We start from the raw sequence: 12,742 nt of genomic DNA, 5'->3' as shown, positions 1-12,742 counted from the left end.
TGTAAGTATTATCACTTCTCTCTTCAAAAGTCTTTTTTCTCAAATTCAGTGCAAATGTATTTAAGAGGAAAGAAGGGAAGTCCATTTTAATTTTCTTCAACAACAGGCTTGTCTAGTTCCTCAACTGTTGCCATTTTGCTTTCTAAGGAATCAAGTTGAATGACTGCAGGGGCAAATGATGGGTACTATGAAAGCAATACATGAACTTTTTTTTGCATAATTGGCTTTACAATTTCTAAGAAGGCAGTTAAATGCTCACTATGCCCTTGGAACAATACAAAATTTAAAGTACAGTCATTGGGTGAAATTGTCTGAAAATATTGTAAGACATGTTGACTTAATATGCCTTCCCAAATTCAGGATTAATTTTTATTGTCATCTCCTTGAAGAAGTTTTTCTGACCCCTTGGGGTAAAAGCCAGTCATCTGTGCATCAGCGTCTCCTATGGTTCTTCCCAGCACTTGCTCTGCTCCTGTCCTGTGGTAGTTGCCATGCTCTCACTCTGTATCCCTCCCAAGGATAGAAACAGTCCTTTTCTGGATTCCAGGGCCCAGCACGGAGGATAGTATGTGGTAGCAACTTGTTAAATATCAGTGGGGTGAATGCAACAATGACACTGACCTCACAGTTCAAAAAATTAAAGTGAGTCTGAGCTTTTTTTTTTTTTGTGGAGAGGAGGAGAAATTACATGTAGAGAATGAAAACCCTATTTCCCAACTGGAGAGTAAGCAAGCTTCTGAAATCTAGATCAAGTTTCTAATTTTAAATTACTTCTGTATTAGTTTGCTATTGCTGCACAGCAAATTACCACAGCATAGCAGCTTAAAATAATTTCATTGATAATGTCACAGTTCTGCAAGGCAGAAGTCCAAGTGAGCTGGCCTGGGATCTCTGTGTAGGGTCTCATAAGACCAAAAGCAAGGTGCTGGTGAGGCCATGCTCTTCTTTGGAAGCTCTGGGAAAGAATCCAACTTGAAGCTCATTCAAACTGTGTCAGAATCTGATTTCACGAAAAGATGTCATATTCATAGATTCTGCCACACTCAGTGGTTGGCTAGGCGGTGGGGTACAGGGATTTTACGGCAGTAAGGGTCATCAAAGGTTATTCTTAGAATTTTGCCTACAATAACTTCCTTTTGCACCAAAAAATGTTGTGCACATAGTAGGCACTTGCCAGATGTTGAGGAATAAATAAGTAAAATGTATAACAGTAGAAGGCTTTTCCCCAATAAAATTTTATAAAGGGACTGTGGTTAGAAGAAAAGATTAGAACATGATGACCAGGTTTGACTCCCATTTCACCCTCCCCACAGGCGCCCAGTTGCTGGCCTGTCCCCAAGGCTTTGAACCATTGATAATCTTGACTAGTGTGTGTTCCATCAAGTAGAGAAAGAAAAGCAACAACTAGTAGGTTTTACTCTGGAACATTTTGGTTGTAAGTGTAATATAAAAATTAGGGGTTTTTTGTTTTGCATTTGGAAGTGTTAATGTTTAGACTATTTAATGGCTCTTAAAAATGAAAGAATTTGTAAATATGTATATATGTACTGTATATACACCATATATATAGTGTATATATAGTATATGAATCATATATTCTATATGTGTATATATATAGTATGTGTAGTATGTGTGTATGTGTATATATAGTGGTACCCAGACACTGAAAATATATTTAAAGCTGCATCACATCTTGCTATTCCTACTCCTCTGACACCACATGCAATCGTGAGCTCTTTCCCTGCATATACATATAACAATAACAATATTATTCCCAGCAGTAAGGGTAGTATAACTCCATTCAGGTTCCCAGACCCAATTCCAATGTGTGTAAGCAGGTGGGAGGGGGTCTTCCACACATACTAACACCAAGCAATTCTTGAACACCTGCAGGGTATCCGAGAACTCAACTCAGTTCTAATGCTATCTGCCTGGAGAGAGCACCAGGTTCCTCAGAGTAAGGATTACATGGTACAAGACCGCCCTCCACCCCCACTTCAGACGCTGGTCGCAAGCCCCAGGCAGTTACCTGTGTTTCTAACCTGCTGGCTACAGACTGGAGGCTCCCACGACCTCCCCCTTAGGTTAGATTAATTTGCTGGAGCAGCTCACAGAACTCATGAAAACACCTAACATTTACCAGTTTAATAAAGGATACAGGTTAACAGCCAGATGAGGAGAGACACTGGGCAAGGTTCTAAATGAAGGAGCTTCTGTCCTGTGGAGCTTGGGGCCTGGCTTCGTGGCACGTGGAGGTGTTCGGGTTCCCCAAGCATAGAAGCTCTCCCCGACTGAGAAGCAGGATCCAGCAGAGCAGAGCAGCAAGCAGAGCTGAGCAGAGTAAGATAAGCTCTTCTCAGGGGATTTGTGAGGGCTTCACTGTGCAGTCATGACTGACTGAATCACTGGCCACTGGCTGATTCAGCCTCCAGCCCCCGCCCTTGGGTGGGGATCCAAAAGTCTCATTAACATGACAAGACACCCATTCCACCTTTAAGTCTGCACTGTTTTCAGGAACTGTGGATAAAGACCAAACACACCTGGGAAATACATATTTGGTCATTCATATGACACATCTAATATCATGGGCCTTCCAGTACTTGGCACTGGAAATGCAAGCAAATATGATCCCCACCCTTGACAGAGGCAGACATGTATGTTCAGACACTTGACGAGTTTAATATCGCACGCAAAAGCCACTTTCTGCCTTGAAACTTTCCTGTCCTGGGAAAAATTAGATTTGAACGGGAGATTTCAAGGCAGGATAATTGCTGTACCAAATGACTTTTAAATACTTGGTTTATATTGACTCTAAAGAACAGTCCATAATGCAGTCACAATTTGCTATGAGCCTTTGTGCCTCCAGCACCAAGCTAGGCACTGTTGGAACACTGTTTGGTCTTCCTAGGTGATGTAATTTAACTGAAAGTGGTTCACTTATGGCTGTATATAAAGGGCTAATCTGGGATAGGCAGTGTGTGCCCGGCCACAGGAAAGGCAGTCACGGCCCCTAGCACCCGAGAATGGCCATAACTACCATCTTCTCAGCACTCTGGCTCCAGAACAACTGCCATCCCCGGGAGCCTCAGAACTCTTGGCCCACCCACTGCCTGAACTTCCACTCTTCTCATGACTGTGTTGCACAGCTGTGTACAAAGTCTCAGCATCTTGGCCCTTTCCACCCATTTTCTGCCTCTGTTCGGCACATAATGTACAGAGCTTATAAGCTAAATGTAAAGAAGATAGTTCTACCTCAAGCATAATATTAAACAACACAGCCTTCTGAGATCAAAAGAAATGAGCTAGACTAAAGGAATTCAAGAAAAGTGTAAAATCTCTTGAGTTTGTCTTTTTTTCAACTTCATGAGGATAACCAGTAGTCACCAATTGGAGGGTCGTACACCATGCACCATACGAGGTGCTGAGGTTACAGTATTGGGTTAAATAAAGCCCCTACTTCAAGGAGGTTATATTCTAGCAAAGAAAATAGATCTTAAATTAAAATGCTGCACATTTTATAATTGCAAGAGTGCCAAGTGCTTTGAATGAGAGAAATAGGATGCTATAAAAACAAATAATGGGGGCTCTTATGTAGTTTGGTTGAGTCAAGAAGTATTTTTTGAGGTAGTGGTACTTAAGTTAGGATCTGATGGAAAAGTAGTCAAATCCAGAGAGGGGAGGAGAACATTTGGGGTAAAAGAAACTTAGATCCTCAGGGCCAAACATGATGAAGGCCTCAAGTCTAGAAAGGGTGTAGCACACTCTGCTACACATGGTCAGTGTGGTTAGAGACGAAGTAGATAGAAAGGTACAGAGAGCTGGTGAAATAGATGTCAGATCACACAGGTCCCAGTAGTGCTCCATGGGAGTTAGGCTTTACTTTCAGAAGAGGAGAAAAGACTAAGTCAGGCTAGGCTAGGTTATGCTACAGTAACAAACTACCCCCCAAATCTTTGTGATTTAACATATGAAAAATTTTTTTCCTCACCTGCACTCTGTGTGTGATCCATGTGGGTAAGCACGGCCTCTGCTCCACCCAGTCGTTGAGGGTGGAGGAGGCTCTGCCATCTAGTAGGTTTGCTATCTAGAACACCAGTCATCCTCAATCACCGAGGCAGGGGAAAAGAGAAACTACAGAATTGTTCAAGGACTTGTTACTGTTTCAACCGGAGAGTGACACATATTACTTACATCCATATTTCCTTTCTAGAGTCCCTGCCTAATGGAAAGATATCTCCAAAATGCAAAGGAACACACTGAATAAATATTTGATGACCAGTGTTGTCTCTTCCAGAGAAGGCACTGAATGGTTTTAAGCAAGGGACAGATACTACCTAATTTTCTAACCACATGCTATGTAAACAATAAGCCTTATCAAAACTATGTCATTTTCCCTTTATACCAGGTTAATATCTGACTAATAAACCATAAAATGATACAAATGTTCTGCATCTAGAGTAGAGCGAGGAATCTGAAAAAAAATCTTCCTAATACCTTCTTGGTCAGAAGGGCAGTCAAGACTGTATTATGCAATGTCTGTGAGTTACAGTTGGTTGAACTATCTTACCATGTGGGATCTTATTAAGCTTGATAGGCTGTCTAGGGGTAAAGCACAAGGCTCTGTCCCTAGTCCTTGATGCTCAATATTTTAATCAGTAACTTGAATAAGGATTTAGAAACCATGTCGTTGAATTTTTCATATTGACCTAAAGTAGCAGTAATACCAAAAGATCATGATAAGTTGAGGAAAGACAAGTAAAAGCTGATGTAGTCGATTTTATCTAGGAGGACAACAATAAGGTCTGTTTGGGGGCTAAAAGAGCAGCTTACTGTACAAATGCAAAATCAGGCCCATGCCTCTCAAAAGCAATATGTATGAAGTGAACTCTGAGACTTATGTTGACCTTCAGCTCAAGGTGAGTTAAGAGTACAACAAAACTGGGCTGGCAAAGTGTTAAGATCAAGAGAGGGCAAGTCTGCTCCCCACCCCCTAGCCTCACACTGGTCAAACCAGAGCTCAAGTATTTATTGGAAAAAAAGAGCATTAACGCCAACCCACTCTAGGAATTAGGGTTGTAGGATAGACACATGTTATAAACCTGGACATGTAGAAATAACAGTGTAATTCATTAAATTGGAAGGCAGGGAAGGCAAAAACTGGGAAGAGTGTAAATGAAATTTAAGGTAGATTTAAGGCAAATGGAGGAAGGCCAAAGGCGCAGAACTAGTGTGGTGAGGAAAAGGAAAACAAAGCGAAATGAGGCTTGGCTGAAAGAACAGGCTGGCTTGAGAGGCATGTAGTGATTACCTTTAATCACCAAAGGGCTCCAGGGTTGGAGATGGATGAAATCTATTTGGCCTTAAGGTACAGAGCCAGGGCTTAGTGGTGCAAACTGCAGGAAGGTGGATTTGGGCTCAATATCTTAATAGCAAGACCTTCCCAGAAAAGTAATGAGCTGCCTCAGGAGAGTAAATTTTCCATCTCTGCCAGAAGCGGTGGAGCGGAAGACAGATATGTATAGACTGCTAATGTGCATGGACGCGCCTGCCCAGTTGTGCTGAATGTTAACTCCATTCACTGTGCCCTCTGTGAGATAGGCACTGTTATTCTGCCCATTTCACTGATGAGGAAGTGGAGGCTCAGAAAGGGATTCTATGACTTGGTGGAGCTGCCAGGATTCAGCCCCTGACAGCCTGACAGCAGAGACCTTTATACTCCCCACATTGCACAGGAGAGTGTGTTCTTGGACAGGAGTGTGTTCTGAGGGAATTCAAGGATCAGAGGCATAGGAAATCGGGGGGTTAAAGGTTTCCTGAATTTAGAAACCCTAAATAAATGGGACAGTGTCTGGCATTTGGAAGTATGGGGATAGCCAATTAATTTGGGCCAAAAAAGTTATACCTATTTAAACAATATTCTGCTGTATCTTACTTGACAAAATTAAATGTCCCAAGGGAGTTTCTCCATAATCTGTTAAATTGTATTTCCCTTCCAATTAGTTTCTGATTAAAATAGAATTAAATCTGATTAAAACAGGATACCCTGTCTATTCATGTCCTTTCCTTAGTTCACAGGGGCTTCCTGGCTGTTCCTCAGAACCAGCAGGCTCACTTCTGACCTGAGTTCCTTGCATCGGCTTTTCTGTTCGCCTTCAATATTCTTCCCCAAGTGATCCCCATGGCTGCTTAGTCACCCTTTTCAAGTGTTGTCTGACCTGTTACCTTCTCCATGTTATATAAAATTACATACTTTTTCCTGATCCCCCTTTCTTCTTCTATAGCACTGAGCTTCTACTATGACGTGCACTGCACTTGGTGTTTTCATTGGTTATTGTGTCTCTGCTTCTAGAATATACATTTTCAAGGGGCAAGAACCTCTGTTTTTGTTCAGTGATGTATCATAGGGGCTTTGAAAGAGACTGGCACACAGCAGGTACACAAAAAATACTTGTGGAATGATTTCAGAATTTGCTCAGAAGTTTCCCTCTTGAGGACTGCTAACGGTATCAAGAGTTGACACTGAGCAATAATTTATCCCACCATCCATTCACCTCTTTGTCACTGTGTTGTGGTTAATTACATAAAAATAGCTAAGGCTGCCATTCACTAGTCTCATCTCTGCTAATGCTCTGCAACAGGAGTCAACAAACTGTGGAAATAAAAGATCAGAGGAAAAATATTTTAGGCTCATCAGTCCTACCACCTCTGTTGCAGCTACTCGCTCTGCCACTGTAATGTGGAAACAGCTGCAGAGAATACATAGGCAAATGGGAGTGGGTGTGTTCCGATAAAACTTGACTTATACAAACAGGCTTTGGGCCAATGAAAGTGTCAAAAGTTGAGAGCTAGACTGCTTTAAGTGTGACTATCGCTTTAAGTTAATTAATACATTTTTATTGCCGGCCTGTGGGCCTGCACTGTAGACTGTTCTATAGGCCGAGGAACAAAACAGACTGTGCTCATCATGGTGCTCACACTGAGCAGTGCAAGAGAAAAACAAATACATCATTTACTACAAAGGTGCAATGCATTCTGCGTCACATAGTATGTTGTATAAATATAACCATAAACAATTTGTAAAGTTATGTGATACATACTGTGAACACAACATGCTAGGATAAAAGGATAAAGGGACAGGATGGGGCATGTTGCTTTTAAATAGGATGAGAAAGGATCTATCTGATAAGGTGGCATTTAAACATGGAAATGTAAGTGAGTAAGGAAGTGAGCCTTGGCAGTATTTAGGGGAACAGGTCTCCAGGTAGAAGTGCTAAGCCAGGAGGCAGAAGCATTCCGGAGGTGTTCAAGGCAGATAAAGACAGCAAATAATATCATGACCCCACATCCCCCTACTTCCCAAGCTAGACATTTCTCTGTCTCCCTTCTATACCCTGTTGGAGGTAAAATTGTTAAGTCACCATTATTGCCCTCATCACCCAAAAAGAGATCTTTGTCCTCATTCCCTCTTGTGCTGTCATAACAAATGACCTGATAGAGTAATTCACATAAAGGTATTAAAAAATCTGTGAAGTATTCCTCCTCTCAGCATATTTTAATAAGATTTACACAATGAAAGAGGAAATATCTAATGGTCCACAAGCTGAAGTTAGCAAAGATGGACACTAGAATAGGCTAATCAAAAATACCCATAGGTTTATTATGTCCTAAATGCACATTGCTGCTGTTGTGAAGAACTCAGATCTGTGCTTAAATTCTGTCTCTGGTACTGCCTTAAGTCCTGGAGTGATCTTGGATTAAGTAATTTTCCTTTCTAGGAGCTACTGTGTCATCGGTAAATGAATGGGATGGGCTACAGCCAGAATCACAGCTATTTCCATCAGTGTAGCTTTACCCAACTAATACATCCGTGGCAGAGAGAGTAGAAATTGATTATAGTTTATTTTCTGCTGAACCCTGACTGAGCTTCAGAATCCTACTTAACACAGTGTTTCCAATGATAACCCCCACTTGATGAGAGATGGCATTGGAGACATACTTGGTCCGCATGGACAAATGACCTCTAAGACTCATTTTATTTCTAAAATGAAATTACTAAGTTAGACTCTTGAAAATAGGCAAGAAGGAACTGGTGAAAAGTTCTCCATACCAGATGAACAAAGGAAATTTTGCAAATGCATTCCAGGAGAACTTTCCTTTTTTGTAAACTTTCCTGAGCTAGGCATGCTAGCTCTGAAGTTAATGGCATAAAACTGCTATAATTTTATGTGTCAGATCTTGAAGCCATACTTGGTAAATTGGAGGTAGGTGGGGTTAAAAAACTAAAATGCTTCCCCACATGGTGGTGAAACAAATTGCATATATGGTAAGAAATAGTGACCATTAAATAAAGTTGGCGAATGAGCAGGAATAATGGAACTTTTTTGAAATGATTGATACGTAAATAAAATTCAGTACCTGACATTTTCCTTATTGTCTTTTCAAAAGTGGCCTCTTGGCAGCCTATATTTTTTCTTCCCAGTATGAATCCTCAGCCCCAAGGGTCCCTTTTGACCAGCCACAGAGTGCTCACAGAGGAAAGCAGGCTGTCTGAGGCACTGTTTACTGGGCCGTTATGCTCCCGGGGAAAGTTAATAGATCAAGTTTAAGGGCTGTCTGTAAAGTTGGTGGCCTTTTGAAGTAATCAAAACAAGGGAAAAAACTTTCCTCTGTTGTACTTTAACAAGGTCCAAAATCAGCTTTCTCAGGAGTTCCCAATGGCAGAGAGAAACTTCCTGTGTTTTTGAACTTTGTGTGCCTTTGAACCAATGAAGCTTCTCTAGAATGAATTCATCGATTCCTGGAATCTTAAATACTTGTTACTCTCCCAGAATATTGTAAAGTGCAGTTCATGCCAGAGAGAAAGCTATCTCACCTCCTATGTAATCACAGAGTCCAGAGATTGGGGCAAATGCTACAGTACACTACTTCGGGTCGCCATTTGGTCCCTCCAGTATGCTCCCCAGGCAGCCCCACGGAAGTCCTTTCTCTCTTTGTCCTTCCCTCTTCTGTCCTCCATCTCCCCTCCTCCCCTTCCTGCTTCATGGTGTGAATATCAGTCCATAGCCAGAGACTTACATCTTTCAGATATTTTGGAGTGAAGCACCTGCAACAGAATTGCACTTCTACAAATATTCACTGTATTTCATAGAATAACTGTTTGTATGCTAACAAACTTATTCCATTTTTTTCCCCTGTGTTAGCTGAATCCCTCAGACCAGGGAGGAATGAGGATGTGAGAAGATACTGGAAGAAGGAAGAATCCAAGTCCTGCAACACAGGAGCATTGCTGTGGAGGCCTTCTGCCTGGAGGTAGGGGAGGTTCATCTTGAATCTGGTCTACAAGCAATTATTATTACCCAAGGATAACACCACGTCCCTGGCACCTAGACCCCTGAGGCCAGGAGGAGAACAAGGCTAAGGGGTACATCCCCTTTTTAATGTGATGTTTTGTACCTGTTCAGGACCACATGTTTCTTTCAGAATCAACAAAAATCATGAAATGTTTCTCTAGAAAAAGTTTCCTAGATTCACTGAGTATGTGCAAAGAAATCAATGAACTTGAGTTTATGTTTAGAAGCTCATTTTATGTTACAAGTCATTCTATAAATCACCAAAGTGTTACTCTTACATTTACCTTCTTTCATGTTTCTTTTACCTTCTCAGACTTAGGCAATGTGACATGGAGGTTATACCTTCCAGATAGAAATTCCTAAACTCAAGTCTGACCCTCCTTACTTCCTGAGTAACCTTCGGCACATTATATAACCTCTCTGGACCTTTGTTTTCCTCCAGTAAAATGTGGTAACGGTGATGTCTCATTCTGCCAGCATTAAGAGTGGTGTTTTACCTGGCACAACCTAAGTGCCCCAAAAATAAGAACTCAACCAATTATTTCCAAAAATTAAAATGGACTTTATTATTCTTTCCTGTTATTATAAAATCAAATAATTTATTTTTGTCTTTATGAATTTTAATTAACATGATCAGAGCACCTCTAGTGAGCAGGAAGACTAATTTTGCTACTCTGACTTGTAAAGTATCTTGCTTGTATGAACAAATGGAACTCAGAACTTGTACACAGTTCTGATCTCTTACAATCTTTGGGGTTAGGAATAATCCTTGACACTTTTATAGATGAGTTGATGATGGAAGCGCAAAGGCCAATCCCATGAATGCAGAAAGAACATTAATTTGTTTTTTCAAAAGAGCTAATGAAAGCCGTCCTCATGATTGGGGCTTGATTGGCTTCATGATTGGGGAAGTCGTGTTACCTCTCAGGGCCTCAGTTTCCTCAGATACAAATTGGGTATCATTGTGAAGAACAAATGTTATAAGCTGGACATATCTGTTTATGATGTTGGTATCACTGCGTCTCTGTCACCACTCCACCAGTTGTGTGGCTTTCTCAGGGATGGCGGGGGCTATTCTATAGCAGTAGCTTTAACTTCATTACATCCCCCAGGGTCATCATCCTAAGCTCAACTATGATCATGCCCTTCTGCTCCATAAAGCCCATGAATGGATCCTTAGGGAAAGTTCCACGCCACAACAGTGACCTCCAGGGCTCCCCAGGACCCAGACCTCACCTCCAGCACCCCTGCCTGTGCTTCCCACACTAGATCTGTGCACAACCATGGGCCTCTGCTCAACATTCAAAGTGTATTTTCTGCACTTTGAATATTTTAAAGTGATATGAAATTATAATATGAAATTATGCTAGTCTTAGGTAAAGGCAGCATTTTGACAAAAACTGAAATTCAACAACTGGGCCTCAAATCCTTGGGTAATAGAACAATGAGACACTAGAAAATGAGTATGTCTTGCTCTTTCTCAAAACGTTTTTGATGCTACAAACAATCACCTCTCATTAAGGACCCTATGACTTTTAAAATTCTTTTTTAGCATCTAAAGACTAAGTGAGTATTTATATTAAGAGAAAGGAAATGGGCCATACTTTTTAAGCAGCTGAGCATTTGCTCTCTATACTTACCGATATAATATGATAATTGTATGATGGAATCACCACCATGATATGCTAAACGTACCTGTGATGTCCCTGCCTCAATTGTCCCTCCAAGAAGCAAGTGTTCCCTGGTACTCGGGTCCTTCCAGAGTCTCTCAGATTAAAGGCACTCACTTATATTTGTTTCCTTTTGCTGCCATGACAAATTATCACATATTTCATGGCTTAACACAAAGCTTATTTATCGTCTCATAGTTCTGTAGGTCAGAAGTCCAGTGTGAATCTAGCCAGGTGCTGAAATCAAGGTATTGAGAGGACTGCCTTCCTTTCTGAAGACTCTGGGGAGAATTGATGTCTTGGCATGTTCAGGTTGTTGGCAGAGTCACTTCCTTGTGGGTGCGGGACCGAGGTCCTTGTCTTCCTGCTGGCTGTCAATGGAGTGCTGTTCCCGGCTTCTGGAAGCTACCCTCATGCCTTGGCGGATCCTTCTTCCTCCGTCTTCAGAGGCAGCAAGACAGTTCAGAATCTCTCTCTTTCAGGTCTCTCCAGACTCTCCTTTCCTCATCTCCTTTCTTTGACTAATCTTTCATCCTCACTCCTCACACTTTTAAGGAATGTTGTGCTAATTGTTTTGGGCCCCCCTGCGTAATCTACGATTCTCTATTTTAAGGTTAGCTGATTAGCAACTTTCGTTGTATCCACAGCCTTACTTCTCTTTGCCATATAAACTGACATATTCACAAGTTCTGGGGATTAGGACATGGATATCTTTGGGGGAGGGCATTTTCTTCTGTTTACCACACCCCTAAATTACTTTTTTTGATCAAACAAAGAACTGTTTGAAGATCTACATTAGCCAGAAATGACATCAGTGGATGCTAATTGGAAAAACTCACAGAGGTCACAAGATAGAGTTGTTAATAAGGGAGGCAAGACATGATGTTTAACACAGGGTGAGTAATTATTCTGGCAGGTGTGATCACACCATTGCAAACGCTGGATGCGTGGTATAAACAAGCTTGTTAAGATCACTTAAAAAGCCATCACATTATTGGAGAGCATGACATTGCACCTACAGGATGAGTAAGAAACCAGCTCTGCTCAGGTTATGTGAATGAATACTTGTGTCTTGGGATCAAACCTCCAGAGATAGCTTCATGCATAGGTATTGAAAGTCTTGAACAACTTAGAAATGAAGCTGTCGGAACACTGCCTTAGATCTCTCAGAAAATAGTGTCATCCCTGTAGTGATGACAAAGACACTAGTGTTGAAGATCATTAGTAAGAGATTGAATGAGTTCATTTTATAAAATGTGAGAGTATCAAAGCAATAATTTTAAATTGGCATATAAAAGCAATTTAACTATGCATAAGGTAGTAATTTAATAATTGTAAATAGAAAAATAGTTCAGAACTTTAGAAAATAAGCACATTATTGGAAAAAGCAAATTTCTTTTATGCTGAGGATTGCCTTATATGCGCCATCTAGCTATAACAGTTAATTATTTTCTAGATTATCTTTCTGGTTAACCTTTGAGCTAGAAAAAAATGACCACAAAAAATACACCTTATTTTGTTCAGATTCAAGAATTTGTGTTCTTGAATTAGTCTTCTGACTTTCCATTGGAAGTCTTAAGTTGCTTTCCACACAGGATACAACACTCTGCTTCCTTGAAGTCCTGCAGTTTTTGGTTTCCACAAAAGCAGAAAATAGGCTGACTACTAGCATCTAAAATTGGAATTCCACCGATTAAACTCCAAGGCCTCATCCCTGAAAAT

The 12,742-nt window shown here is 40.9% G+C and overlaps 1 long non-coding RNA gene across 1 annotated transcript in view; it reads left to right on the top strand.

Annotated features, from left to right (window-relative positions):
* The first annotated feature begins 9,214 nt into the window (after positions 1–9,214).
* The window catches only part of LOC140848138 (uncharacterized), a 47,404-nt gene continuing 43,876 nt past the window's right edge, over positions 9,215–12,742 (top strand). The window contains exon 1 of the long non-coding RNA XR_012128684.1: positions 9,215–9,309. This is a non-coding gene — a long non-coding RNA (uncharacterized lncRNA). The remainder of the gene's footprint in view (positions 9,310–12,742) is intronic.

Source organism: Manis javanica, chromosome 3 (genome assembly GCF_040802235.1).
Source record: "Manis javanica isolate MJ-LG chromosome 3, MJ_LKY, whole genome shotgun sequence".
Classification (NCBI taxonomy): Eukaryota; Metazoa; Chordata; class Mammalia; order Pholidota; family Manidae; genus Manis; species Manis javanica.
The sequence above is the reverse complement of the archived record's forward strand: the minus strand, read 5'-3'. Positions and strand labels throughout refer to the sequence as shown.